The sequence below is a fragment of the Miscanthus floridulus genome, chromosome 19, assembly GCF_019320115.1.
Source record: "Miscanthus floridulus cultivar M001 chromosome 19, ASM1932011v1, whole genome shotgun sequence".
Classification (NCBI taxonomy): domain Eukaryota; kingdom Viridiplantae; phylum Streptophyta; class Magnoliopsida; order Poales; family Poaceae; genus Miscanthus; species Miscanthus floridulus.
The window spans coordinates 41,271,714-41,299,659 of NC_089598.1; the positions used below are offsets into that span (position 1 = coordinate 41,271,714).

The following is a 27,946-nucleotide window of genomic DNA, read 5'->3' on the forward strand; positions in this document are numbered from 1 at the left end:
ACATATGTCTAAAACACTTACAAAAGACCAGGAAAAATTGAAAACATGTGTGTAGCCATTACAAACATACACAAACATCAAGATAAAATACTTACAACATGCGTATGAAAACACCTGAAACACTTATATATATATATATATATATATATATATATATATATATATATATATATATATATATATATATATATATATATATATATGTGTGTGTGTGTGTGTGTGTGTGTGTGTGTGTGTGTGTGTGCGCGCGCGCGCGCAACATCCAGATCTATTACAATATCCAAATGAAACACTTACAACATACGTCTGAAATAGATGAAACATTTGGAACATACGCTTGAAACATACGTGTATAGCCATTGAAACATGTATAACATCCCGTTCTAATTTTGCAACATCGATATAAAACACTTGCAACATACCTCTAGAACATCTGAACCACTTGAAACATATGCTTACAATATGTGTTTTTAGTGCAATGTCACCCTGCTGCTTCGACGAATGGAGGCTCGTCGTTGTAGAACTCGATGCCGGCACGTGGAGCTTGTGGCGGTGCGGAGCTCACCGGTGCGATAGCCGCACGGGCAACTCGCCGGCGGGGTGGCGTTACACGAAGCTCCTCCCCTGGCCTGTTTGCTGAAGCATCCGTCATGGAGGCTCACCGGTTCGGTGGAGCGGCCGTGGCGGGCGGATGCCGCGGTATAGGCGGGCGGCACGGTGGAGGCAGAGTGGGGAAGGTAGGCGACATGGTGGAGGCGGAGTATGGAAGGCGAGTGGCGCGGTGGAGGCAAAGCTCAGTGGAGAGAATTTTTTTAGCTTTAGGTGCTTCAGGTTGGTCAGGTCGTCCTCTGTTACCCGCGACTTGCATCCCAGGACTTGGCGTATCTCTTGTTGTGCTTTCCGCATCAGTTTTGGGTTCTTCATCAGCTCTAACATGGCCCATTGGATCGTCGTCGATGTTGTACTGCTTCCAGTCCCAAACATGTCCTGCAGAGATGTGTCGCGTAACGATTCATGAGGTCATATAAAAAATAATAAATCTCCCCTCATGTTGCCATTTATCCACTGAATCTGTTCAGCTTGTGGCTATCCTCCAGAACCTTCACCTCCAATCGTCACCTGATGTGTGGTCATACTCATGGGGTACCGGGGTTTATGTTTCAGCCCGAGCATATAAGCACCTAGTTGGCAGTCGACAGATTCATCGAGGCTTTCTTTGGCTCTGGCGTTCTTCTTGTCAGACTAAACGAAAATTCTTCTTCTGGCTGCTAATGGTTGATAGGCTTAATACCAGACAGATTCTTCGACGAAGAGGCATGGTTTTAGACAGCTACAATTGTGTTTTTTGATCCCACGCTGTTGAAGAGGATTTGTTTCACTTGTTTTTCCATTGCCCTTTTGCGGGGGCTTGCTGGAATACTCTTCAACTTTTGGTCCCCAATTGTTCGGAGTTTGATCAAGTTCTGGAAGCTCTCAAGATTCAGTTGCACCTTCCTTTCTTCATGGAGGTGATTGTCACTCTGTGTTGGCCCATCTGGTCGGTAAGAAACGATGCCATTTTCAACGGTGTTCCACCCTCAGTTCAGAACTGTAAGCTCATCTTCAAGAAGGAATTCGCCTTAGTTGTTCTAAGAGCGAAAGCTAAGCTCCACCCACATATAGACCAATGGCTAGGAACTTATGTGTAATCTTGCTCATTTTTTTCTTGACTCCTGAACACTTGTACTGCTCTTTGGACTTTTATTTTTAATAAAATTTCAGTAGGGGGTCAAACCCCTCCTGTTTCCTAAAAAAAAATGTTGATAGTAGTACTATATGCCAGGATGACAGCTTTCATGGTGAGAGGGCAGTCCAAGATCATCGTCGTGCTCCTGCAGCCTCAGAAGCACATCGAGCAAGTCGCGTGCATCGTTGGCGCCGTCGTCTTCGGCAGCTGCTCCAGCCTTCCTTTCGCGGCGCTGGTCGATGGAGCGATCCACCAGCTCGAACAGCTTGGCGTTCAGCGCTTTGGACTGACTCACCTATCAGCGGCACTTCTACGTCAGCTTCTGAACACGGCGGCAAGAAAAGCGACGTCGCCCAAACTGAATATGTCATCCTGGGCCCAAGGCGTGGTATGCGTATGAAGAAGCCCAGTGTTCGAACCAAAGGCCCAGCTGAAGATGGCGTGAGAGAGTAGCTTAAGTAGCCGAGAGAGAGAAGGGGAGAGATCATCAAACAACAAAAAACTTGTAATATTGTTAAGCACTCCTCTGTTCTATGAACTTCGTCTGAACTATCCCCTTGCTGTGCTCTTCGATCTGTATTCTGTTCTTCCAATTCCTATGCTTCCATCTGGTATCAGAAACAACAGATCCCTTCCGCTCTTCTCTTCTCCGAATCGTTGATCTTTGCAGCCGCTCCGGGTTGAGAGCTTGGATCGATCGATTCAACCTTCGATCTCCGTAATTCCTAGCAAGCGTTGATTCGACTCGTGAGCCGTGAACTGGAGCAATCGACCACGTGCACCCCACCACCTCTGCCGCCGCCACATCCCCACTACACGAGATTCGCTCGCCGTCGCAGAGCCATGAATCCTGAGTCGAAGCTTCTCCTGGACGAGATGCATCGCCTCTTCACCAAGTCGGACCGCAAGTGGGATTCACGCTTCGCCGATGCGGATCGGAAGTGGGATGCCCGCCTCGTCAACAGCGAGAAACGCCTTGAGCAGCGCTTTGTCGAGATCGATGACTCCATCACCAAGCGCTTCACCGAGGTCGACGATTCCCTCACCAAGCGATTAGCTGACTCCGATCTCAACTGGGAGCGGCGCATCACGGACTCCCAAGTTCGTCAATCCGCCCTCCTCACAGCTGTCGAGCAGCGTCATGACTCCCGCATCGACTCCGTCGTTCAGTCCACGGGTTCCCTAGAGTCCTAGCGTTAGAAATCTGAAGGCGCCGTGGATGACCTCAAACTAAAGATGATCGCTCCGTCCTCGACAACCCTCCTGCGTCGACCTGATTGATCACCACCATACCACCAACTGTGGAGCAGACCGCCGCGCACTCATCTGCGGGACCATCGGTTGCTCGGCCCAGCGGGCACGGCGTTCTTCCGACTACACGGGTTGATGGTACTGGGGGAAAATTTTCCCCAAACCAATCCTCGGCCAATGGTACGCATGTCACACCCACAATTCCTATGGCAAATCCTATTCCCCATGGTTATATTCATGAAATCCATTCTCGCACCACCATTCCCGATGATACCCACCCAAATACCCACCGCCTACCTAAATTCAATTTTCCAACCTATGATGGCGAAACAACCAAACTGTGGATTACCCAAGCTGAGAATTACTTTGATATGTATGGTGTTCCATCTCATCTTTGGGTTAAGGTCACGGCATGCATTTCAATGGGGCGGCCAAACGCTGGATTCAGTCATTAGAACGCCCTAGCCAACTCATTCCTTGGACTGAATTTTGCAAACTGCTACTCGATCGTTTTGCTCGTGATCAGCACGAAACCTTGCTTCGCCAAATGTTTCACATCCAGCAAACTTCTACAGTCATAGATTATGTAGAGAGGTTTTCCAGCATAGTTGATCAACTTAAAGCCTACACCAACTATCCTGACATGCACACATTTACCACCCGTTTTATCGACGGTCTTCGTCCTGACCTGACATTCGTGTTGTTGTCACTATGCAACGTCCTCCAAACCTCGATACTGCATATTCTTTGGTATTGTTACAGGAAGAGGTGGCGGAACCCGTGAAGAGAATATCCCAAGCACGGTGCTAACATGGGATACAAGAACAATCTCAGTAACGCGCTGCCTCTACCTCGACCGCCTCAAGCTGACAAGGCTCCTGAACCAGCTCCCTACGGCTGCAATGGCTACACCGGCAACGCATGGAGTAATAAGCTGTCGAAACTTCAACAGTACAGGCGTGCCCAAGGTTTGTGTGACCGTTGTGCAGAGAAATGGTTCCGGGGTCATAAGTGTCCTCCCACTATTCAGCTTCATGCCATGCAAGAATTGTGGGACTTGCTTGCTCTTGAGGAGTTGTCAGATTCATCTGAGGAACCAACTGAGCAATTACTGCTAGCTTTATCTCATGATGCACAGATGGGTTCACAAAGTCATCGGACTATTAAGTTTCAAGGCACTATTCATGGTAAACCAGTTGTCGTGCTTGTTGATTCGGGTAGCTCTGCCTCTTTTCTAGCCACTTCGGTCGCTTATCAGTGAAGACAGCTAATGGCCAGCTTCTGCGCTGCACTTCTGCTATTCAGAATTATCAATTCATTATTGAGGGGCATCAATTTCAGCATAACCTCAGGATTTTGCACCTAGACTCTTATGATTTGATTTTAGGTTTGGATTGGCTCGAATTGTACAGTTAAAAGGTTCTAATATGGCTAGAGGGGGGGGGTGAATAGCCTATTTAAAACTTCTACAAAGCACTAGAGCAAATTGTTTAGTAACACAAATGGCAAAATACAATTTTGCTCTAGCTCTACGAGGGTTGCAAGCCGCCTATTCGACAATTCTAGTTGCTATGACCACTAGGCACAAACAATAACTATGTCATTACTCACTAAGAGCTCTCAACAAGTCTACACTAAAGAGTTCCACTAGGTGATACTAAAATAGGAAGCAAGACAAGTTCTCAAAACTAATTATACCAAAGAGCTTGACAACTAGTTTGCAAGGAATATAAAAGAGTGAGTATGGTGATTATACGCCGCGTTGAGGAATGAACCAATCACAGGATGAAGACAATCTAATCACCAGAAGAAATCCAATCATACAAGAGACACATGATTTTTCTCCGATGTTCACATACTTACCGGCACGCTAGTCCCCGTTGTGTCGACCAACACTTAGTGGTTCGGCGGCTAATAAGTATCACACACCTAGCCCACCACAAGAGGCGCCGCAAAGAACCTACCCATAAGTGAGATAGCTCAATGACACGAGCAATTTACTAGAGTTGCCTTTGGCGCTCCATCGGAGAAGGCACAAGACCCCTCACAAGCAACCGATCGAGGCCAGAGACAATCACCAACTCCGCTTAACGTTCCTCCAATCACCGGGCCGTCTAGGTGTCGACAAACACCAAGAGTAACAAGCTCACAACCATCCCAAATCCCCCAACTAGTGCCACAAGATGATGCAACTCAATGTAATGCACTAGAGGCTCTTCAATCTCACCCAAGATGATGAAATCAAGTGAACAAGTGAGTGGAGTGTGTTGCTCAGCTTTCAAAGGGTGTGCACAAGTATATGAGGTGCCAAGAGAGTGGCCAAGGCCGGCCACACCATCTCTTTATAGCCACACAAGCAAATAGAGCCATTACCCTTTGGAGCTGCTTTCCACGAGGGCACTGGACAGGGCGGTGCACTTGCGATGATGAACTAGCTTGACTTATATCAACTTACACATTTGAGTTAGAGAGCACTTGATCTTTGTCATCTTCAACTTCAATCACCTCTCTAGTCCTTATATCACCAATATCTATATTCTTCACTCCTCAAGTGAACCACTAGCCAAATTTTAAACACAATAAGCCTTGCTAGTAATTAAGTAACCAAGCAAAAACTTTTATCGCATTTCTTCTAAAACTTGCTCAATCTAGTGCCTTTCTTCAATATGTAGCATTTGCAACCAAAAACCCAAAAATATGCAATATTGGGCTTTCTTCCATTCAAGAGCTGATAAGGTGTCTTCTCTATCATGGGGTGACAATAGAGTCGGTTGGTATAGTAGCAAGCCGTGTTGATTGCTTTGGCCCAAAATGAATAACTAACATTGTACACACTTAACATTGATCTTGTCATGTCAATCAAGGTTCTATTCTTCCTCTCAACTCGGCCATTTGATTGAGGAGTGTACTTGACCGAGAATTGATGCCTAATTCCAAACTCATCACATGAACCATCCACTCTTGTGTTCTTGAATTCACTTCTATTGTCACTTCTCACTTTCTTGATGGTTGTTTCAAACTTATTGTGAATTCTCTTGATAAATGTTATGTTTTGAAGGTTGCAAACACATCACTCTTGTCAACAAAAAAGAACAACCATATATATCTAGTGAAATCATCTACAATCGTAAATCCATATTTGTTTCCACCAATACTAGTGTATGTGGTTGGTTCAAATAAATCCATGTGCAACAACTCAAAATACTTTGGATGTGCTCGTCATGCTCTTCTTAGGATGTGTGTTACCAACTTGCTTTCTAGCTTGACATGCACTACAAAGCTTATCCTTCTCAAATGTCACATTTTTCAAGCCTCTAACTAGATCATGCTTAGTCAACTTGTTTAATTGTTTTAGTCCAACATGACTAAGCCTTCTATGTCATAACCAACCCATGCTAGACTTAGTGAGCAAACATGTTGACAATTGAGCTTCTCTAGCATTGAAATCAACCAAGTATAGATTCTCATATCTAAATTCTTTGAATATCAAGTTAGAGTCATCTACACTTATGATCTTGACATCATCCACACCAAATATGCACTTGAAACCAAGATCACAAAGTTGAGCTACCGATAATAGGTTAAAATTCAAGCTCTCTACTAGTAGCATATTGGAGATGCTCAAGTAATTGGATATTGCAATCTTACCAAGACCTTTGACCTTGTCTTTGCCATTGTCACCAAAAGTAATACTATCAATCCCATTGCTCTCATTCTCATTGATTGAATTGAACATTCTTGAATCACCGGTCATGTATTGTGTGCACCCACTATCAAGCACCCAATGCATTCCTCTGGCTTTACAATTGACCTACAAAAAGAATATCAATTCTTTTTAGGTACCTAAACTTGCTTGGGTCTTTAAAGGTTAGTTACCAAGGTCTTTGGTATCCAAATGACCTTCTTCTTTGGGCCCACAATTGGTGTACCAATGAACTTATCCTTCATACCATTGGCACCCTTGACAAGCATATAACAAGAATCAAATCTAATTGATGATACATTAGCTTGCTTGTTCTTATTAATCTTGTAATATTGATCTATATGTCCAACTTACTTGCATCTATTGCAAAACCGACCATTGCCCTTCACAAAGCTAGCTTTGGGAGTGACAAAAGTCGTCCTGCCTTTCTTGGGGGTATAGCCTAATCCCTCTTTATTAAGAGAAAACCTTTGGCTATCCAAGCACTTTATAAGCGGGCATCTCTACCATAGGCATTGCCTAAGGCACGAGTGAGCTTATTCACCTCCTTCTTGAGGGTCTCTTTTCCACCATTAGTGAAGCATCACAAGTGAAACCATCACTCAAAGGTGAAGTGAAAGTAGTAGTGCTACAAGAAGGTTTAGTGGGAGCAATAATAATGGGCTTATAAAAAGATTCATCAATAATATCATATGTTAGTCCCACATCACATGACACAATCACTTGCTCCTTCTTGGCTTCTTCCTCCTTGACTTGCTTGAGGAGAGAGGAGTGAGCCTTTTTAAGCTTAGAGTGCACTTTGCCAAGCATCTCATGGTCTTCCCTTAGACTCTCATGAGAGGCATTTAGCTCATCAAAGGATTGCTCGAGAGATTTGATCTTCTTGCCTAATTCTTTGCACTCCTTTCTCTTCATCTCAAAGCAAGTGTGCACTTGCTCACATATGTCCATGAGATCTTCCTTAGTGTATTCCTCCTCCTCATCACTTTCACAATCATCATCACTCACAATATATTTTATCTTGGTAGGCTTTGCCATGAGGCATGTCGATGGAGTGTCGAAGATGGAAGGCTTGTTGTTGATGGCGATGTTTGCTAGTGCTTTCTTGATAGATTTCTTTCCATCATCACTAGAACCATCACTATCCGAAGATCCATCACTATCCTAAGTGACCACATAGCCTTCACCCTTCTTCTTTTGGAAGGTCATCTTTTTCTCCTTCTTCTCCTTTTTTTTCTTGTTCTTCTTGTGCTTCTTCTTATCCTCATCATTATCATTATTGTAGGGACAATTCACTACAATGTGATTGGGGCTCTTGCAATTGTAGCATCTCCTCACATATTCCTTGCTCTTGTTGTTGTCTCTTATGTTTTTTGCACCATAGCCCTTCTTCTTCATGAATCTTCCAAACTTGCACACAAAGAGAGCCATGAATTCATCATCAATGTCACTAGCATCTTCATCATCACTTGACTCTTCTTTCTTGTACTTGCCCTTGTTCTTGGATGATGAGCTATTCTTAAATGCCACACTCTTCTTCTTCTTGTCTTCATTTTCCTTCTTGTCATCCTTGTCAATCCCCTATCTTTTCCACACGGTATATTTCTTGTGTCATGACATCACCTAGTACTTGGTTAGGGGTGAGTTGCTTCAATCCTCCTCTAATGATGATCAATCTCAATGTCTCAAATCTAGGAGGTAAGCACATCAAGAACCGATGAGAGACATCATCATAATTGATCTTCTCTCTCAAAGCCTTCAAGTCATTGACAATTACTTGCAATCTATGAAACATCTCCGGAATGCTTTCATCATCCTTCATCTTGAAGCTTGTCAACTTGTCATTGAGGATGTATAGCTTGGCACTCTTTACCGATGGTGTGCCCTCATAGGTCTCCTCTAATCTCTTCCACACTTCACTAGCTTTCTCACAATCCTTGATTTGCTCAAACACCTTGGAATCAATGGCATTGTAGATGGTGTTGAGAGCCATTGTATTACATTGCTTGTCGGCCTTGTCAGTGTTTGTGAGATTGTATGGATCAAGAATCACATAGTCACTCTCGGTCATATCCCACACTTGGTCATTGATTGAATCAAGGTACATATTCATCTTTCTCTTCCAATAGTCATAGCATGTACCATCAAAGAACGGTGGTTTACCCCTCACATGGTTGAATACAATTTGAGCCATCTTTTCACACTGAGGTTGTTGAGCCTTCAATCAAATGGTGACCATGGCTCCGATACCACTTAAAAGGTCCTAATATGGCTAGAGGGGTGGTGAATAGCCTATTTAAAACTTCTATAAAGCACTAGAACAAATTGGTTAGTAACACAAATGGCGAAATACAATTTTGCTCTAGCTCTACGAGAGTTGTAAGCCACTATTCGACAATTCTAGTTGCTATGATCACTAGACACAAACAATGGCTATATCACTACTCATTAAGAGCTCTCAATAAGTCTACACTAAAGAGCTCCACTATGTGATACTAAAATAGGAAGCAAGATAAGCTCTCAAAACTAATTACACTAAAGAGCTTGACAACTAGTTTGCAAGGAATGTAAAAGAGTGAGTATGGTGATTATACCACCGCGTCGAGGAATGAACCAATCACAAGATGAAGACAATCCAATCACCAGAATGGTCACCAGACAGGGGTGACGGTGCCCCAACGGTCGACCAATGGCTAGTTGGTCACCGAACAGGGGCGACGGTGGCACCGGACAGGGGGTAGCGATGCCACCCTGACTGAGCCCCCGTTTTCCCTCCTCTCTGGATAAATAGGGTGGTGCACCGCCACACCCATGGCGGTGACCATGGCGATGCCCCCCTCAGTTGTAAATCCAACTCGCTGCCCTCGAGTGAAACAGGGCGATGGCACCGGACAGGCAGTGACGGTGCACCACCGTGCCCATGGCAGTGAACACTGCGTGTCCGGTGACCACCCCACAACGGCGCTGCTCTCTGCCATATCCAGCATGTCACCGGACAGGCTAGGGTAGTGCACTGCTGCACCCAGGGCGGTGACCACCCTAAACCAGCTACTCTCAGCCATGTCTAGCCGGTGACCGGACAGGCCTGGGCGGTGCACCGCCTCACCCATGGCGGTGACCACCCTAAGGCAAAAACCTCCGTTAGCTGTGTTTTCGATTCGATCCACAAGCAGTCTAACACTACTTTGCAACCGATGCTAACTCTCAAAGTGTTTTCTCAAAAACATGTTAGAGCCAAGTTAGCATTTCTCAAAACATTTTCTATAAATATTTTCGCCTGCTCTTTGATGTGCACTAGGCCTAAATGCAATGCATGAAGTCCAACACCTAGTGGCACTAGATGACCGAATTGTCTAGTTAAGAACCCCTCTTAATAGTACGCCCATCTACTCTAAATGTGATCACACTCTCTATAGTGTCTTGATCACCGAAACAAAACCCCTATTTATACCTTTGCCTCGATCTCCATAGGATTTTGTTTTCTCTTTCTTCTTTTCTAAGTTGAGCACTTGATCATCATCACATGTGGTCATCTCATCATTTCATGTGATCAACATCACCATTTGAGTGCCACCATGCTCCTCACTTGGATTGCACCAACCTAGCTCATATCATCACTCATGACATGCTTAGGTTTCATCAACTATCCAAAACCAAACCAGGGCTTTCAACAATCCCATGAATATTCATTGGAAGTCCAAATGGATCTCATTGCCTTATCAAGGGTCTACAATTCTATTACAAGGCTTCACTACGTCTACTGCAACTGAGATATGGTGTTTCAGCTCATTTCGGAGGACTCTCCTGAATCGTCTGACACTTCTCTCCAATTGCCCCCAGAGATTGTAGCCTTGCTGGAGGAGTTTCCGTCAGTGTTCACTGCCCCATCTTCATTACCTCCTGTCAGGTTTTGTGATCATGCAATTCCTTTGGTCATTGGAGCTTCACCTGTCAATATCCGAGCATACTGATACCACCAACACCGAAGGATGAAATTGAGCGGCAAGTATAGTGAGACATGCTTGATAAGGGGTTCATTCAACCAAGTTCATCTCCATTCTCTTCTCCGGTGCTTTTGGTGAGGAAAAAGGATGGCTCCTGGCGTTTCTGTGTGAATTATCGATATCTGAACGCCTTGACTGTCAAATCTGTGTACCCCATACTAGTGTTTGATCAGCTTGTCGATGAGTTGGGCTCAGCCTCGTGGTTCTCTATACTGGATTTGCACTCAGGGTATCACCAGATTCGCCTTCAGTCTGGTGAGGAGTTCAAGGCGGCATTCCCCACACATGCAGGCCACTATGAATTCATAGTTGTTCCCTTTGACTTGTCTGGCGCCCCGGGAACGTTTCAGGGAGCAATGAACTCAACCTGGCCACTCTCCGAAAGTGTGTTGTAGTATTTTTTGACGATATCTTGGTATATAGTAATACTTATGAGGAGCACATCAGTCATCTTAGAGCAGTGTTGATTCTTTTGGCCAAAGATTAATGGATCGTTAAACTCAAAAAGTGTCAGTTTGCTCAGCAAGAGATTCACTACTTGGGCCACATCTTGAGTGCTAAAGGAGTCCATACAGATCCAGATAAAGTTGCTACTGTTTTACATTGGCCTCAACCGACAAATGTGAAGGAGTTGCGTGAGTTTTTGGGGCTAGCAGGATTCTGTCACAAATTTGTCCGTCACTTTGCAATTCTGGCTCGACCTCTTACAAACTTACTCAAGAAGCCTGTTCTGTTTGTCTGGACTGACGACATTTCAGGCACTACAGCAGGCTTTGTGTACAGCCGCGGCTTTGGCTATTCCGGATTTCACAAAACTGTTCGCAATTGAAACTGATGCTTGTCACAATGGTGTTGGGGCTGTTCTATTGCAAGCTGGGCATCCCTTGGCCTATGTGAGCAAACCGCTCGGTCTCAAAACTCAGGGTCTATCCACATATGAAAAGGAATATCTTGCCATTTTAGTTGCAGTGGAGAAATGGCGTTCCTATTTGCAGCTCGCGGAATTTGAAATTCATACTGACCAACAAGCACTGGTACACCTCAACGACCATAGGCTTCACACTGTATGGCAGCAAAAGGTTTTCACAAAGCCTTTGGGTCTTCGTTACAAGATCGTTTACAAAGAAGGGTCTGACAACAGTGCGGCCGATGCACTTTCCAGGCGACAGCACCCACTCCCAACCTGTTTTTGCTCTGTTAGTGGTGACACGGTGACACCTGCATGGTGCTCTGATATTCGCCAAGGTTATCAGTCTGATGATCAAGCCACTACTCCTCTGACCAAATTGGCAGCGAAGGCCGACTCAGTTCCTAATTTCTCTTTGGTGGATGGCCTCATACATTATAAAGACAGACCGTGGGTGGGCAACAACACATCCCTGCAACAACAGTTGTTGCGCAGATACATAGCTCTCCTATTGGCGGTCATTCGGGAATTCCAGCCACTGTCAAGCGGCTGCAGGCCCTCTTTGCCTGGCCCAGTCTCAAGAAACATGTTCATGACTTTGTGAAGAGCTGCCCTACATGCTAGCAAGCCAAGCCTGAGCGAGTTCAATACCCAGGCCTCTTACAGCCACTCCAGACACCTTCAGCAGCCTAGCAGGTGATATCACTTGACTTCGTTGAAGGGTTGCCCCAGTCACATGGCTTCAACTGCATTCTAGTAGTTGTTGACCTTTTTCTCCAAATATAGCCATTTCGTTGCCATGAAACATCCCTTCAGTGCCCTTTCGGTGGCCAAGCTCTTCATGATTCATATTTACCGGCTCCATGGTCTTCCAACTGCGATCGTCTCAGATCGTGACCGCATCTTCCCCAGTCATCTGTGGCGTGAGCTGTTCAGTCTCTCCGGGGTGGAGCTGAGAATGAGTTCAACATATCATCCTCAGTCCGATGAACAGACTGAGCGTGTGAAGCAATGCATGGAACCTTCCTCCGGTGTTTTGCAAACGCAGTACCCTCTAAATGGTTTGACTGGCTACATTTGGCAGAATTTTGGTACAAGACCACATGGCATTCCTCTTTACAGCAGTCACCATTTCAGGCACTCTATGGATAGTCTCTTAGACAGTTGGGTATTGATGCATCTGCTGCATGTGCTCCGGACTCTTTAGCTGAGGTGATGCAGCAGAAGTCTGCTATGCAAGCATTGATCCAGCAACACCTTGCTCGGGCCAAGAATCGCATGAAAAGTCAGGCGGACAAGAAACGAACAGAACGGTCCTTCAATGTGGGTTATTGGGTCTATGCTAAGCTCCAGCCCTATGTCCAAACATCAGTGGCGCCTCGCGCTAACCAAAAGCTGGCTTACCGTTTCTTCGGGCCGTACCAGATTATGGACCGTATTGGTTCTGTCGCCTACAAGTTGCTTTTACCCGGAGAATCCACCATTCATCCGGTGTTTCATGTTTCACAGCTGAAAGGTGATGTCCTAGTTGCTCTTCCTGCCTCTCCAAGTCTCCATTACCAGTTTCATTCACTGGCCTGCAGGTTCCTGAGCGTATTCTTCAGAAGCGAGTCGCCAGCACAAATTCAGGTGTTGATCTCCAAGCTTTGATTCAGTGGTCGGGGCTACCCGCTGCACTGGCAACATGGGAGGATGTTGAAGCCCTTCGTCAACGCTTTCCGCACGCACCAGCTTGGGGGCAAGCTGGTTCCTATCAGGGAGGGGATGTCAGCGGCACTTCTACCTCAGCTTCTGAACATGGCGGCAAGACAAGCGACGTCGCTCAGGAGCTAGCGTGAACGCGACGTCGCCCAAACTGAATATGTCATCCTGGGCCCAAGGCATGGTATGCGTATGAAGAAGCAAAGTGTTCGAACCCAAGGCCTAGAGTGGGCGTGACCAGCCCAGCTGAAGATGGCGTGAGAGAGTAGCTTAAGTAGCCGAGAGAGAAGGGGAGACATCATCAAACAACAGAATACTTGTAATATTGTTAAGCACTCCTCTGTTCTATGAACTTCGTCTGAACTTGCTGTGCTCTTCGATCTGTATTCTGTTCTTCCGATTCGCCCTGTTGGTTTGGGCTGGTTTGGCTTATAAGCCATGGCTGAAAGTATTGTTGACTGGTTTAGTGTGAGAAAAAAATACTGTTTATTGGCTGATAAGCCATGGCTTATAAGTCAAATACTACTTAGCGAATAGGTCCTCGGCGCCCCACGTCATGGCCTTAGGCCAGCGTGGCCATGAACTCGTCCCGCCACCTGAACCGCTCGCCCATGATGGCGCGCAGAACGGTGTCGGACACGTACAGGGATACCAGCTCGCTGACGTTGACCAACGACTGATGACGCTCGCCGGAGCGCACGTCTGTGGCGATGGCGCGGGCGAGGTGCGCGGCCTCATCCTCCCGGATGGAGCGGAAGGATCGAACGCGCCTTGCGCTCAGAAGCTCCGTCGTGCAGATCCTGTGGAGCCTCCGCCACATGGCGCCGTGGGGCGACAGGACGAGCCCCACCTTGTCTCCGATGGTGGCTCTGATGGTCGCGGTCATTGTCCGGGTGGCGAAGTTGGTGTCGTTCTCCCTGATGACTTGCGTGCGGCGTTGGCCGACGAGACGACGACGGCGTGCAGCTCGCCTAGCCGGATGTACATGACGGGGGCGTCCCAGCGGCGTGCGAGGACGGCCAAGGCACGGTGCACGAGGCGTGGATTTTCCATGGTCATTAGGTGATGGAGTGTGCCAATTACTGGGAGCTGCCACGGTCCCGGCGGCAACTTTGTCCCTGGCGCAGAAGGTAGACAATGCATATCGAGGAGTACTAGAGCTAATAATCATATATATGCACAGCTCCATGGCTTTGCTCCACTATGATGTTAATGATGTAAACAAGACGAGGAACTGGGCTAATATAATGAACGTGTAAATTCAGCCTCAGGCTGTATATTTATGGATAGAGTTGTAACACCGGGAGGAAATAGATGCTGTGTCTAAGGGCGTCTCCAATAGTTTCTAAAATAAATCACTTGGTAAGTTAATGAGTTTTTCAAATGACTAAAAATAATTGGAACTGTTTTTAAAATCTCACCCCTAATAAGATAACTTTGCATCAAGAATCACGAGATATTTCTAAATCACTTTAACCATTTTTATACTTTGTTTATCTCTGGTACATTTACTTTACAAACCTACCCTACTCCTTATTCTTCCTAATATCCTTTCATCTTCGGATTGCCTTATGGATACGTGCGTTGTGAGAGAGCATTTCCAAGAGTTTCAAAAAACCACTCCCAGTCTTAATTTTTTGGCAAGATTGAAAAAGTGCTCTCCAACAACTCTCTACTTAACTCCCAATCTTTCCGCACTTGGGAAAATCAACCTAATCACGTAGAAATATACACACGCATATCTATAGACCAATCTGGAGGTGGAAGGATCTGGTGAAAAATAAAGAGGATAGGACTCCTAATGCAAATATACAAGAGAGAAAGAAAGTATAAAAGCGGTTAGGGTGATTTGGAAATAGTCTAGGATTCTTGATGCAAAATAATTTTCACCGCACCATAAATCCAGGAGTAAAATGCACTAGTGGCCCGTAAACTTGGCAGAGGGTATCATCTAGATCCCCAAACTCCGAACTCCTAAAATGCATATCCACACTACTACACAAAAAAATTTACAAGCCATTTCCAAAATAGGCTCCGAGGCGGTTGGGCCGGTTGACCGCCTCGGTTATTCATGGCAAGGTAGCCGGCCTAGCAACAGCCTCAAATCATTAACCGAGGCGGACAACCTAACGTACATTAACCGAAACGGTTTCCCTAACGCAACCGCCTCCTAAACTCTATTAATGGCCTCCAAAAATGCCTCCATTTTTAGAAGCGGACATCTAATAAGGCCCGCCTCGGTTAATATTCTATAGGCCCAGAAAAAACCCAAATCGGGTTCTTCTTGGGCTCCTATAAATACGAGGACTTAGGGTTTCACTCCAATCTAGCTCTCTCTTTCACAGCGCCCCAGCGCAGCGCCCCTCTCCTCCCGATGTGGCGTGCTTCCCTCTCCTCGGTAGTGCTCACATGATCTCTCCTCCCCTCCCCTCCCACTCCCTCTCCCAGCTCGGTGGCCCTCCACCTCTCCCCGGTGGCGCCCCACCACTCTCCCCCCTCCCCTCCCACTCCCTTTCCCAGCTCGGCAGCCCTCCACCTCTCCCCTCCCGTCGGCGCACCTCCTCTCCCAGCCCGGCGGCCCTCCAACTCTTCCCTCCCATCGGTGCTCCTCCCCTCCCGACGACGGCCCCGGCATGCGAGCGTGCGGGCACTGGTCCAGCCCCAGCGGTGGGCGTCATTTCCTGGCGGTGTCCATGGATGTATGGGGCTCTCCTACGGTGGCGCTCCCTCCTCGGCCCGACGACGCTCCTTCCCAGGCCAGATCCGAGGCACTCCCCTCCTTCCCTAGCCAGATCTGATCCCGGCGGTGGCGGATCCGGCCAGCGTGGGTCTCCAGCGATGGGGTACATGTGGGGCCGCCTTGGACAGTGGCAGCCGCGTGGATCCACAGCAGTGGCTCCTCCGAATTGAGCTCCCCTGATGGCGGCGGCAAGCAGGGGAGTCGACGGCGAGGCCTAGATCTAGGCCTGGTTGGGTTGCGATCTTTTCCTTTTTTCGATTTACCGAGGTGGGCATCGAACTGCCTCGAAAAAGGTCCATTTACCGTGACCTTTCGTCCGAAGTGGTAGCGATGCCCACCTCGGTAAATCGAATCTACCCACCTCGGTAAAGTTTTCCGTAGTAGTGCCGAGTCCTTGAACTTGGCACATGGACTAGACCCATTTACTGACATGGCGGTCCACGCTGGCACCGATGCCAGATCAACCTCTAAACTTGGTAGAGTGTGTTATCTAGGTCCCTAAACTTTTTACTTTCAAAATACTCATCAAGATATATAGTTTAAAATATATAAAAATAACATGTATAATAAACATTCAATAACTAAATATATCAAAAATCAATAAAACTACAAATAATATTTATCAATAGATGGTTTAAAATACATAAAACTAATATGATTAGCCATATTAAAACTAAACTTTATATATCATTAATAATAAGGAGATAAGTTTTAAATAGTTTGAATGATGCATATTTTTTGTTACATTGAAGTTGATATTATTTACGAGATCGTAACATATGGGTATGTTAAGCCTTGGGATCAATGGTTCTTGACTGAAGGGACTTCTCGATCGACCCCTCCAGGATCACCCGGGGGCTCAGGAGCTATACCCATCGGGTACGCTTGCACACACCCTCAGACCAAGGAACCCGGCTGAGCCCGAGCTCGCCGTGGCCTCTGCTTAGGGCTCAGGGGCACGCTCGAGCCTCAGGCTCCCGATCGACGGGGAGCCTAAGCCCGATCTTTGGCTCCTGCCCGGCCTATGACACCAGCCATGGCCCGGGCACTACAAGACACTCCTCGAGCCATCGAGGCTCGGGGCACCCCGATGCTGCACTTTGGGCACGACGCTGCTAGCCGCTCCCTCGATAGGGTTGTGCACAGGGCGTGACACAAGAAGACAAGCTCTCCATGGCCTCTAGGGGTCGGGGACTTCTGGGCCCGCACGTCAGCCCCTCGAGCCGACCTCCCTCGCAACCAAGAAGACTCCAGAAGGTGCGCCTAGGGAGGCCGGTGCAAGTCGACATAGCCTGATACTTAGCGTGTTAGAACAGGCCAGTCAGATGACGTCTAGGGCTTCTTCGGCTCCACGACACCGTCACGGTCCATAGAGCGCCGCTGCAAGACCCTCCTAGACTCCAGTGCATGTAGACCATAGGCTCAACCCATAAACCGTCAAGTACCCGACCTATCTCGATATATAAGGGATGAGGTCGGATCCTAGAGGGGAGAAGGGAGGACGATCCCAGACAGATCATTCTATTCCTTATCGATCCGATACTACTCGGCACCGAGAGCAGAGCAACCTAGAGAGGAGAACCGAGAGCTCCTCCACCGCACCCGTCGTCTTCCTCCTCTCCGACGAGGGGATGGCTCCACCGGTGGTGAGGCAATCTTAGGATTAGCACCGAGCTAACCCCCTACCAAATCTCTCTTTACCTCCTATACACTCTCTTGTAACCCTCGATTTTGGGTGCTCTTGAGTATAAGGATCATCAGCTGTTGAACGTAGAGCATTGATTGGCCCGAACCAGGATAAACTATTGCGTCCTCTCTGTGATTCTTGTGTTCTTGAGTCCACCCGAGCCACTGGAGACACATACTATGACACCGACTCGAACACCAATGCTTGCCGCGGTTCTGAACCCGCAACACTAATTAATTGTAGATACAAGTTTTAGATGACTTTACAGGTTACTTTATTATTTGCGGATACGGATAATGTTGGGTATTTGACATTTTTTGGAATATGAATGTGGAATGTACTAGAGAAAAATTAAGAAATCATACACGGACACATCCACTTAGTATCCAGATAAAATCGAATATTAATACAAATAAGAATATCCACATTGACACTAAGGTAAATACGGATACAGGATTGTAACGTACCATGTACCAAATTCAAGGATTTGGATGTGCATTTTAGAGTCTGGGGACCTAATGACACCCTGCCAAATTTAGGGCCGACATTTGACTCTGAATTCTGCTTTTGACTTTTAGCTTTCTGTGTATCTCAAATGGGGGAAATAATGAGACATTTTACGACCGTTTTTTCGAGGGAGATAAAAGAGAGGTTATGTCTCATGGTTGTTTTTACCAAACAATGTACAACTTTTTTTCACAGCACATAACTCACAATAATTTTTTCATTTCTCATAAAAACTTTTTCACAACTCATAGCTGAATTAAATAGACCCTTTTTTTTATCCAAAATTAACCTTCTGAGGAATGCAACAATGCATGAGAAGATATAATTAGGATATAAATGATGCTAGATACGTTACATTGCGTCACTATGCTTAAGTAAATTTGATGCCGAAAGCCACTTAGTTGAAGCCCTTGCCAAGATGCCGCAGCAGGAGAGAGAGGCTGCCCCCGCAGCTGTAATAAATATAAAAATTAGTGACAACTTTCTTACAGTATGCTTAAAAAACTTGATGCCAAAAGCCACGTTGTTGAAGCCGAAGCCAAGATGCGGCAGCAGGAGATTGTGGTGGCACCCGCAGTAGTTGTAAACATAAATTTTTTTACAACTTTCTTACAATGCGCTTAAAAAAAATTGATGCCAAAAGCCATGTTGTTGAAGCAAAGCCAAGATGCGGCAGCAGGAGATTGTGGCGGCGTCCGCACCTGTTGGAAAATTCTCAAAAGAAAAAAATAACTTTCTTACAGATTCGTTATATAATTTATCATAGAATCCATACGCTAGACTAAGGTACACAACAAATCCTTTTTAAATGTTAAAAAAATTGTTCGGTTGTTGTCTGTCATTTATAGTTCACATTGGTAGGACACTTTTAACAAGAGACTTATCTTTGAGTTTATTCCATGTAATGCTTTCCCGCAAAACAATAAGCTTATGTGTACCATTCAGAGTCCATAATCTCAGTTAATTAGGCATTTAAGAATCACCAAAAGTTTATTATGTATGGAAAATTTATTATTTAGATCGAAATTCATGTATAAGATAAACTAGGAGGGACATCATATCAGTAGAATATTGCTCTTAAGATGGGAAAAATCTATTGGTACTCTTAGTGAATATAAGATTAAATCATATAACACTGGACAAAGAAGTTATAGTGGTTTTGTAACAAGAAAACTAACAAGGTGGCATGTGCAAATAGTTCGGATAGTTAGCTGGTTTCATTACAACATTTAGATTTTTTACATGAAAATATTTTTATTGGTAGCATTGTTTCTTTGTTCGATTACATCGGTCCTTTCTCTATGCAACTCCATTGCAGCCATAGACACAAACTCTATATAGCTATCGCTAATCAATCCTTTGGCTTAAAGCTATTATCATCTTTCTTTTTTTCCTACTCCTGTCAACTGGCTATAATTTTTTTTAGATGCTAAATCAATGTAGCATTTAGTTTCCTTTTTGTGTGCTCCATAACTCCATAAAACAATTGTAAGTCTTTCAGAAATTGTTTAGTTCCTTGGCCCTCTTCTTAATTTAAATTTTGAATGATCATGTGCATTCTATGGTGGGTTTGTGGTTCACAATGCTTCTCATATCTATTGGAGCCACTTCTGCTTCAAATAGCTTATGGGAGGCCTTGTCACCACGCCATGGAATCATTCCCTAGTGATCTGCTAATCTTAGGCCTACTACCCATGCTACTCTGTGGCATCCGCATTAGGGAATTGACATGCCAACTGCATGTAAGATATCAAAAGAATGGATAGAGACAAGGAAAAAGAGTTTTAGCCAATAGCCAAGTTTTACAGTTGAATCTCTGTAGATGATATGTGCTCGTTAAATCATCATGATTTCTAATCTCAAAAAAAAAAAATCATGATTTCCCCATTGGTGATACCCTGTCTCTAAGAAACCAACACCAGATTCCCTACTTTGAGCAACTTCGCTGCTTATTGCAATTTCAAGAACTGGCTGCCAGGCTAAGTTCTATTATGTTCTTTTCCCAAACTCCGACGATAGAATAAGAAACTAGTAAATAGTTAGTTGTTATTTACTAAATTTCTTATATGCACAGCTTGCCTTGGTTTAGTTGTTCCGTTTACTCCTGGAGTTGAGAACCTAACAGGTTTAAATGAGTTGTTTTTCACATTAATTTTTTTACGTGAGGAACCTTCCCCATTCCCATTGCATTCAACGGAAATACAGCATTCAAGAGTTTACAGAAAGCAGTTAAGAGCGATTAAGAAAACTACCGCAACCTGCCCCCACGACTCGTCTGCATCAGAAGACTTACAGAAATAAGTTTGAGGACCTGACATATGAGAGACAGAAAGCTAGGCAAAAGGAAAGACAGTCTTTGCAAAAGAGGCCATCGCACTGGTAACAGAAGCATAGCCAATTCTGAATCAGTGCACTTCAAGCAGGTTGAACCATCAGTCTTGGGCTTCATCTTGACCGTCCTTCAGCAGGAGATGTCCTTGTTTCTTCTTCTTGGCCACCAACTTCATCGCAATCGCCAGCATAGTGTTTACACCCTCCAGCAAGCTTTCTTTGTCACTCTCCAGAAAAAAGATTTGCCCAGTAACCCATGAGCGAACATGCATAGCAAATAATCGCAGCAGGGTTTGTAACAGATTTGCCTTCAAAGCAGATGGCGTTACAAGTTTTCCAAATAGCCCAGCAAATAGATGCAATGCCCAGCGTATGAAATTTTGTACCAGTAGGAAGCCAAAGCTCACACCAATTCCAACACTGATTAAATGATTTAGGGATATTTCTGGCACCAATAGCATGGGCAACAATTGCCCATATAGATTTCGCTGTACTACACTGAAAAACAAATGTTGTATGTTCTCATCACTGTTACAGAAATAACAGGTGGGGGTTCCAGACCATCTTCTTTTGATCAAGTTATCTTTGCATAATGAGCCATAAAAAGATTTTAATTTTGGAGGGAACTTTCCCTCACCTTCCAAATCTTCTTATGATAAGGCCCAGCGTCACTACTAGTCATGGCTTTATATGTAGATTTAACACTGAAATGACCATTACTGCCAAAGCGCCAGAACAGAGTCTTTTCCATCTGTCAACGGTATGTTAGCAATTTCTTTCTGAATGTTCTCCGCCAGAGATCATCTATCAACCATCTGGTAAAAGCTACATGGTTGGGATCAAGTTTCACATGATATAAAGATATGTCTGGTTGCTCACAAATCTTAAATAGATCAGGAAACAGAGAGCTGAGGGGTTTGTCACAGATCCAAGTATCTCTCTAGAACAGGGTACTGTTAAAACCAGGCCCGTCCTATGGGGGAGGGCAGCCTGTGCTATACCCATGGGCCCATGAGGCTGGGGGCCTATGAGGGTACCCGTGTGTGTATACTATATAGTAGATGCTATCAGCTCATACGCCGGCAAGGCAACAGTGCGTACCAACAGACCTGCGTACCAATTGGCGAGCAGAATTAAATATATGCTACAAGTTATATACTTTAATCGTCCTATTCAAATATTACATTGTCGGACCCTTAGTGTCTTACTGGCCCAAGGGCCCATAAAATTTATGGGACGGCCCTGGTTAAAACTATTGAATCGCTTGGACCATAGATCTTGCCGGGGTGCTTGATAAAACAAAGACCTAGAACATGTTCTAGTGCAACGATAGTGAGACAGAGAGAGGTGGATGAGGTCTGACGAACTTGACACCGCGGAGGGGGTAGATCCAGAGGCCTCCATCGGGTTCGTTGATGAAGTCTGCGCACGGGCAGCGACGGTCAGGGAAGACATGTCGGAGATGCGGTGCCGGCGGTGAAGATCGATGACGGCGCAGTGCTGTGGTAGGGTACTTCCCGTCACAGGCTGCGCCCCTCACTTAGATCGGGTTTAGGGTTTGTCGGTGGGGAGCTCGGCTTAGGCGAACCTCGTGATAAGAGCCGCTGGCCCCCACCTCTTTTATAGCACAGGGTGACAGGGGTCCTCCAGCCATGGTGGGCTGGGCGCCCCCGATCAGGGCGTGAATCAAACGCCCAACTGGGCCGTTGGGTCCAGTTAGGTTAGAGATCAATCTAACAATCTCCCCCTTGATCTCTTTCCATCTTTCAATTTTATATCATTTACTTTTGTTCATTCCATTACAGATTAGCGCACAGAGCATGTCTCATCGTCACGGTCTATTGCCGATATATTTAACATCTACATCACACTACTCTGTTCTGAAATAGATACTTGTCTTTGGACCTTCTTTTGTCCAGGAATTATAGGCTTTCCCTTAAACCCATGTCGGCTACATGTTTTCTAAACACGTTGGGTGGTAAGCCTTTTGTAAGCGGATCCGCGAGCATCTTTACAATACTTATATGCTCAAGACATATGACTTGATCCCGGACTTTATCTTTCACAACATAATACTTCATGTCAATGTGTTTGGCAGCACCACTTGACTTATTGTTGTGAGCATACTGTACTGCCGGATTATTATCGCAGTATAACTTTAGTGGTCTATAGATGTCGTCAACCACCTTCAAACCGGGTATGAACTTCTTTAGCCAGTTCACATGCCCCGTTGTCTCATAACACGCTACAAACTCAGCATACATTGTGGACGATGTAGTGACGGTTTGTTTTGAGCTTTTCCATGAAATAGCTCCCCCTGCGAGAGTGAATACATATCCAGACATGGATTTTCTATCATCTCCCGCATAATCAAAATCTGAATACCCCCACTATATGGAGTGAATCAGATCTTCTATACGTCATCATGAGGCCTTTCGTTCCTTGCAAACAATGCAAGACTTTCTTTACTAATTTCCAGTGTTCTATTCTAGGATTGCTCTGGAATCTGCCAAGTAACCCAGTAACAAATGCCAAGTTAGGGCGCGTGCATACTTGAGCATATTGCAAGCTTCCGACAGCTGAAGCATATGGAACCGCTTTCATTTGATCGATCTCATATTGGTTCCTGGGGCATTGAAAATCCCCATATCTATTGCCCTTGATTATAGGAGCAGGTGAGGGACTACATTTGTGCATACTGAATTTCTTTGAGATTTTCTCTATGTATGCCTTTTGTGACAGTCCTAATACCCCTTTACTTCTATCTCGGTGAATCTCGATCCCTAGAACGAACGAAGCTTCACCAAGATCTTTCATATCAAATTTTGAGGACAAAAACTTCTTTGTCTCTGGTAATAGACTGACATCACTACTAGCAAGTAAGATATCATCCACATATAGGACAAGGAAGATGAACTTCCCATTCTTAAACTTTGTATAGACACAATTGTTCTCTACATTCTCTTTAAATCCAAAATTTCTTATTGTCTGATCAAACTTCAAGTACCACTGTCTTGAAGCTTGTTTTAATCCATAAATGGTTTTCTTTAGGCGGCATCCCATTCGTTCTTTTCCTTCCATGACAAAACCTTTCGGTTGTGCCATGTAAACATTTTTCTCCAAGTCCCCGTTGAGAAATGGCGTCTTTACATCCATCTGATGTAATTCTAAATCGTAATGTGCCACTAATATCATTATGATTCTGAAGGAATCCTTACATGAGACTGGAGAAAAGGTCTCATTGTAATCAATCCATTCTCTTTGTGTAAAGCCTTTTGCCATAAGTCGCGCTTTATATCTCTCTATACTCCCTTGAGAGTCAAGTTTTGTTTTGTAGACCCATTTACAGCCTACTGTTTTGGCTCCTTTAGGAATTATTTCCAAATCCCAAATTTTATTGGCATTCATAGATCTCATTTCATCTTCCATGGCCTCAAACCACTTTGATGAATGATCACTTCTCATGGCTTCTTCAAATGAGGTGGGATCATCCTCTATTTGAAATTCCTCAGTGTTGTACACTTCATAGTCAGCAGGAATAGCTGATTTTCTAATTCTTTGAGACCTTCTAGGGGCCTCCACATTTGGCATATCTTCTGTTTGAGGCTGTTGTTGCTCCCTCTCATGTGTGGCAATCGGTTCAATAGGATCCTAAAGAACAGGTTCCTCATCATCATTCGTTGTTGCCACCGACGGAATAACAACAGGTGCTGGCACCACAGTATCTTGTACTGTCGGTGTAGCGACAGCTGGTAGTGAGAAAAATGGCTCATGAATCATCAGAGTGGGCGCATACACCTGCTTCTCTTCAAGGTCAATTTCTCAAGCTACCATGCTCCCCCTCATCATTTCATCCTCTAGGAAGACAACGTGTCTCGTTTCCATAAACTTTGTATGTCTGTCTGGACAGTAGAAACGAAAACCTTTTGACTTTTCTAGGTAATCAATGAAATGGCAACTCACTATTTTGGGATCTAGCTTTCCAATGTTTGGGTTAAATACTTTAGCCTCAGTAGGACTCCCCCACACACGTAAGTGGTTTAGTAAGGGTACTCTTCCTGTCCACAACTCATACGGTGTTTTGGGCACCGACTTACTTGGTACTCTATTAAGAATATGAATGGCGGTTTTTAACGCCTCCATCCACAGGCTCATCGGTAAGGTGGAGTAACTTATCATACTGCGCACCATATCCATCAGGGTACGATTACGCCTTTCAGCTACTCCATTCTGCTGAGGTTCGCCCGGTGTAGAATACTGGGCTACTATGCCATTCTCCTGTAAGAACCTTGCAAAAGGTCCAGGAACTTGGCCATATGGAGTATGCCGACCGTAGTACTCCCCCCACGGTCGGACCTGACTATCTTAATCTTTAAATTGTGTTGGTTTTCAACTTTTGCCTTAAATATCGCATACAACATTCACATTATCACGTAGTGATAACAAATAAAGCTCATTTTGTAAGATAGCATGACCAACACATGCATTATTAAATGTTATCTTACATTTGCCATTTCCAAAATAGCAATCATATCCATCATTGTCCAAGCATGAAACACTAATTAAGTTTCTCTGTAACGAGGGAACATAAAGAACATCTCTAAGTATAAGTTTAAAACCATCAGCAAGCTCTAGAGAAAGATCGCCAACGGCTTCAACTTCTGCTTGGACTCCATTTGCTACTTTAACGTGTCTTTCGCTTCTTTGTGTAGTCCTCGTCGAACGGAATCCCTGTAAAGAATTAGCAACATGAATAGTTGCACCTGAGTCAATCCACCAAGTAGATTTTGAATACTGTACATACAGGGATTCATTTATGAATGTAATAATGTTCTCACCTTTCTTTGCCATGATCATCTTTAGGTAATCGGGACAATCTTTCTTATAATGTCCCGTCTTCTTGCAGTAGAGACATTGATCTTTCTCTATTGTGAACTTGTTTTGCTGAGGCTGATGCAGCATGGGACCCTTTCCCTTTGACTTTGAGGAGGAGTTAGCATTATTATTCTTTTTCTTATTGTCTTTCAAATAATTGATAGAGCGACCATTGGCAACTTTCATTCTCTCCTCCTCTTGCACACACATAGCCATGAGCCTCTCCATGTCCCACTTCTTAGGCTATATGTTGTAGTTGACAACAAAAGTGTCAAACTCTTTTGGCAAGGAAGCAAAAATCAGATGGATAAGGAACTCATTCTTGAGAGCCAGATCCATTGGTTTTAGCTTGGATGCCAAATTGCTCATCCTTAGTATGTGCTCTCTTATACCACCATTACCTGAGTACCTTTCTATCACCAGCTGCTTTATCAGCTGGGTAGCATATGTCTTTGAAGAGCCAGTGAACTGACTCTTTATTCTTTCGATATACTCGACGACGGTGTTACATTCTGGGATTAAGCCTACAATTGCAGGCTCAATTGTGTTCTTTATCACAGCCAAACACTTTTTATTGGCAGTGACCCACTTCCTATGCTCAAGGTCATAGGACATTCTTTGAGATGCAAAATCCCTCTCTCTGGTTGCCCAAGCGGCATCAGCCTCGTTTGTCTCCCTCACTAGTGTCACAGGCTCTGTGGGACACAGTGTGGTGACTACCCAGTCCACCTCAGCCAAGATGAAGGCTAGGTCGATCTTTTTCTTCCACTCAATGTAGTTATCACCTTTGAGAGTGGGGATCTCTTTGATACAACCCATCAAGTTGTATCCACCTGAAAACACAATTCAAATAGTGTGAGAACATAAATAATGACAATAACAATTGCATGCCTTAGTTTCAACGTTAGTCAAAATTAAAACATACAATTGTTCTCTACACTAATTCTACATCACCGTTGGGCAGAAATAGAATTAATGCATGACAAAGCATCATAATATTGCCATTAATCAATGTTGGTCAGAATAATAACAATATTATGATCAATTAAAACATATCCATTTTTCAAAATTAAATTCTCCCGTTGGTTCGAATTTAATAATGAAAATAATATCTTTAAATACGCAGTGGAATAAATGAACTCATTTTCTTCAATTTTACCCATAGGGAACAATACTTTTTCTATTTTCTTTTGAGCCAATTTCCATTTTTCAATTTTCTGGAAAAAGAAAATGCAAAATTAGGCTCATTCTTTACTGTTTTGGCCCAAAACCGGCAAAAAAGACGGCTCGGCCCGTAGCTCCGCGCGCGCGCAGGCCACACCCAGGCCACAACCTGGGCCTAGGCCGGCAAAGTCGCGCTGCCGCGCGCGCTCGCCTGGGCTGTGAAATGGCCCGATCAATCTCGGCCGTCCACGCCGATCTGACGGTCGTCCGCGCCCATTGTAGGATCAAAACCGGCGACCGCCGCGGCGCCCTTGAACCCTAGCGCCATTCGGCCTTCACCTCTCTCTTTCTTCACCGCTCTATCTTCTCTCCTCACCACAGCGAGGCAAGCGGCGATCGAGCGGACACAGCGAGTGAGCGGGCAGCCATGGCACCGTCGCCGGCCCCCACGCCGGCGTGCGTGCTGCCCTGCGGGTGAGCGCGCCGCCATCGAGTGGCCTGGCCATGGTGCCCCTTTGGCCAAGCCTGGCGAGCAGCGCCCTGGCTCGGCGTTCTTTTCCCCGTGCGCCGATGAGGCAGTATCGCTGCGCAGCAGCGAGGTAGGCCACCCTTTCCCCTTTGGATTTGGTTCTCTTTTGGTGCTCGGATTCAACCGATTTGGGATGGGGATCAAAGTTAGGGTTAGTGTTTACACCAAAATTTGGGAGAAGAGCGCGGGCAGGCTTCCAGAATTATGCCAATCAAGGAATCGATAGAGTAAAGATTGATATCTGCTGGATCGAATGCAACACTGGATCCATTCTCTTCGAATGATGTCAGCAGATGAAGATGACAGGATATGATTGGCGCCAAGAAGATACATATCAGACTCTACAAAAGGGGAAAGATTAGAGTCCAGGTTATCTTAAGATAGGAATATTTCCTTCATGCCAAAGAATTGTATTAAGTCGTACTCGAGTAGGATTCGTTTTTAGGCTCCGGGTATAAATACCAAACCCCGGCTATTGTAAGACAACAATCAATAAGATACAAAGTCAATTACTTTTTTCAGCTCCGGCCACCCCATAGGAGTAGGAGTAGAGTAGATCTCAGCAAGTTCTTCAGCGAGTATGGCTGCATCGATCTGGTCGACCTCCACTACTTGTCTATAAGTACTGTCATGGTTTATACCTCTATTTGTATGGCTGCATCGATCCGGTCGACCCCCACTGCGACTCTGGTATAGGCTAGTTATCAATTCTTGTCTAATTCAAGTATGGCCTGTGTGATTCTGCCTCACACCCCACTGCTTGAATTAGATCAAGGTCAAGTTATCGGCTCTACCTTAGTATGGCAGTCTTTGGTAGATTC

General features: G+C 45.1%; 1 pseudogene; it reads right to left on the reverse strand.

Moving 5' to 3' along the window:
* Positions 1-648: 648 nt before the first annotated feature.
* LOC136525927 (desmethyl-deoxy-podophyllotoxin synthase-like) lies at positions 649-26,924 on the reverse strand (annotated as a pseudogene).
* Between the last annotated feature and the right edge of the window lie 1,022 nt (positions 26,925-27,946).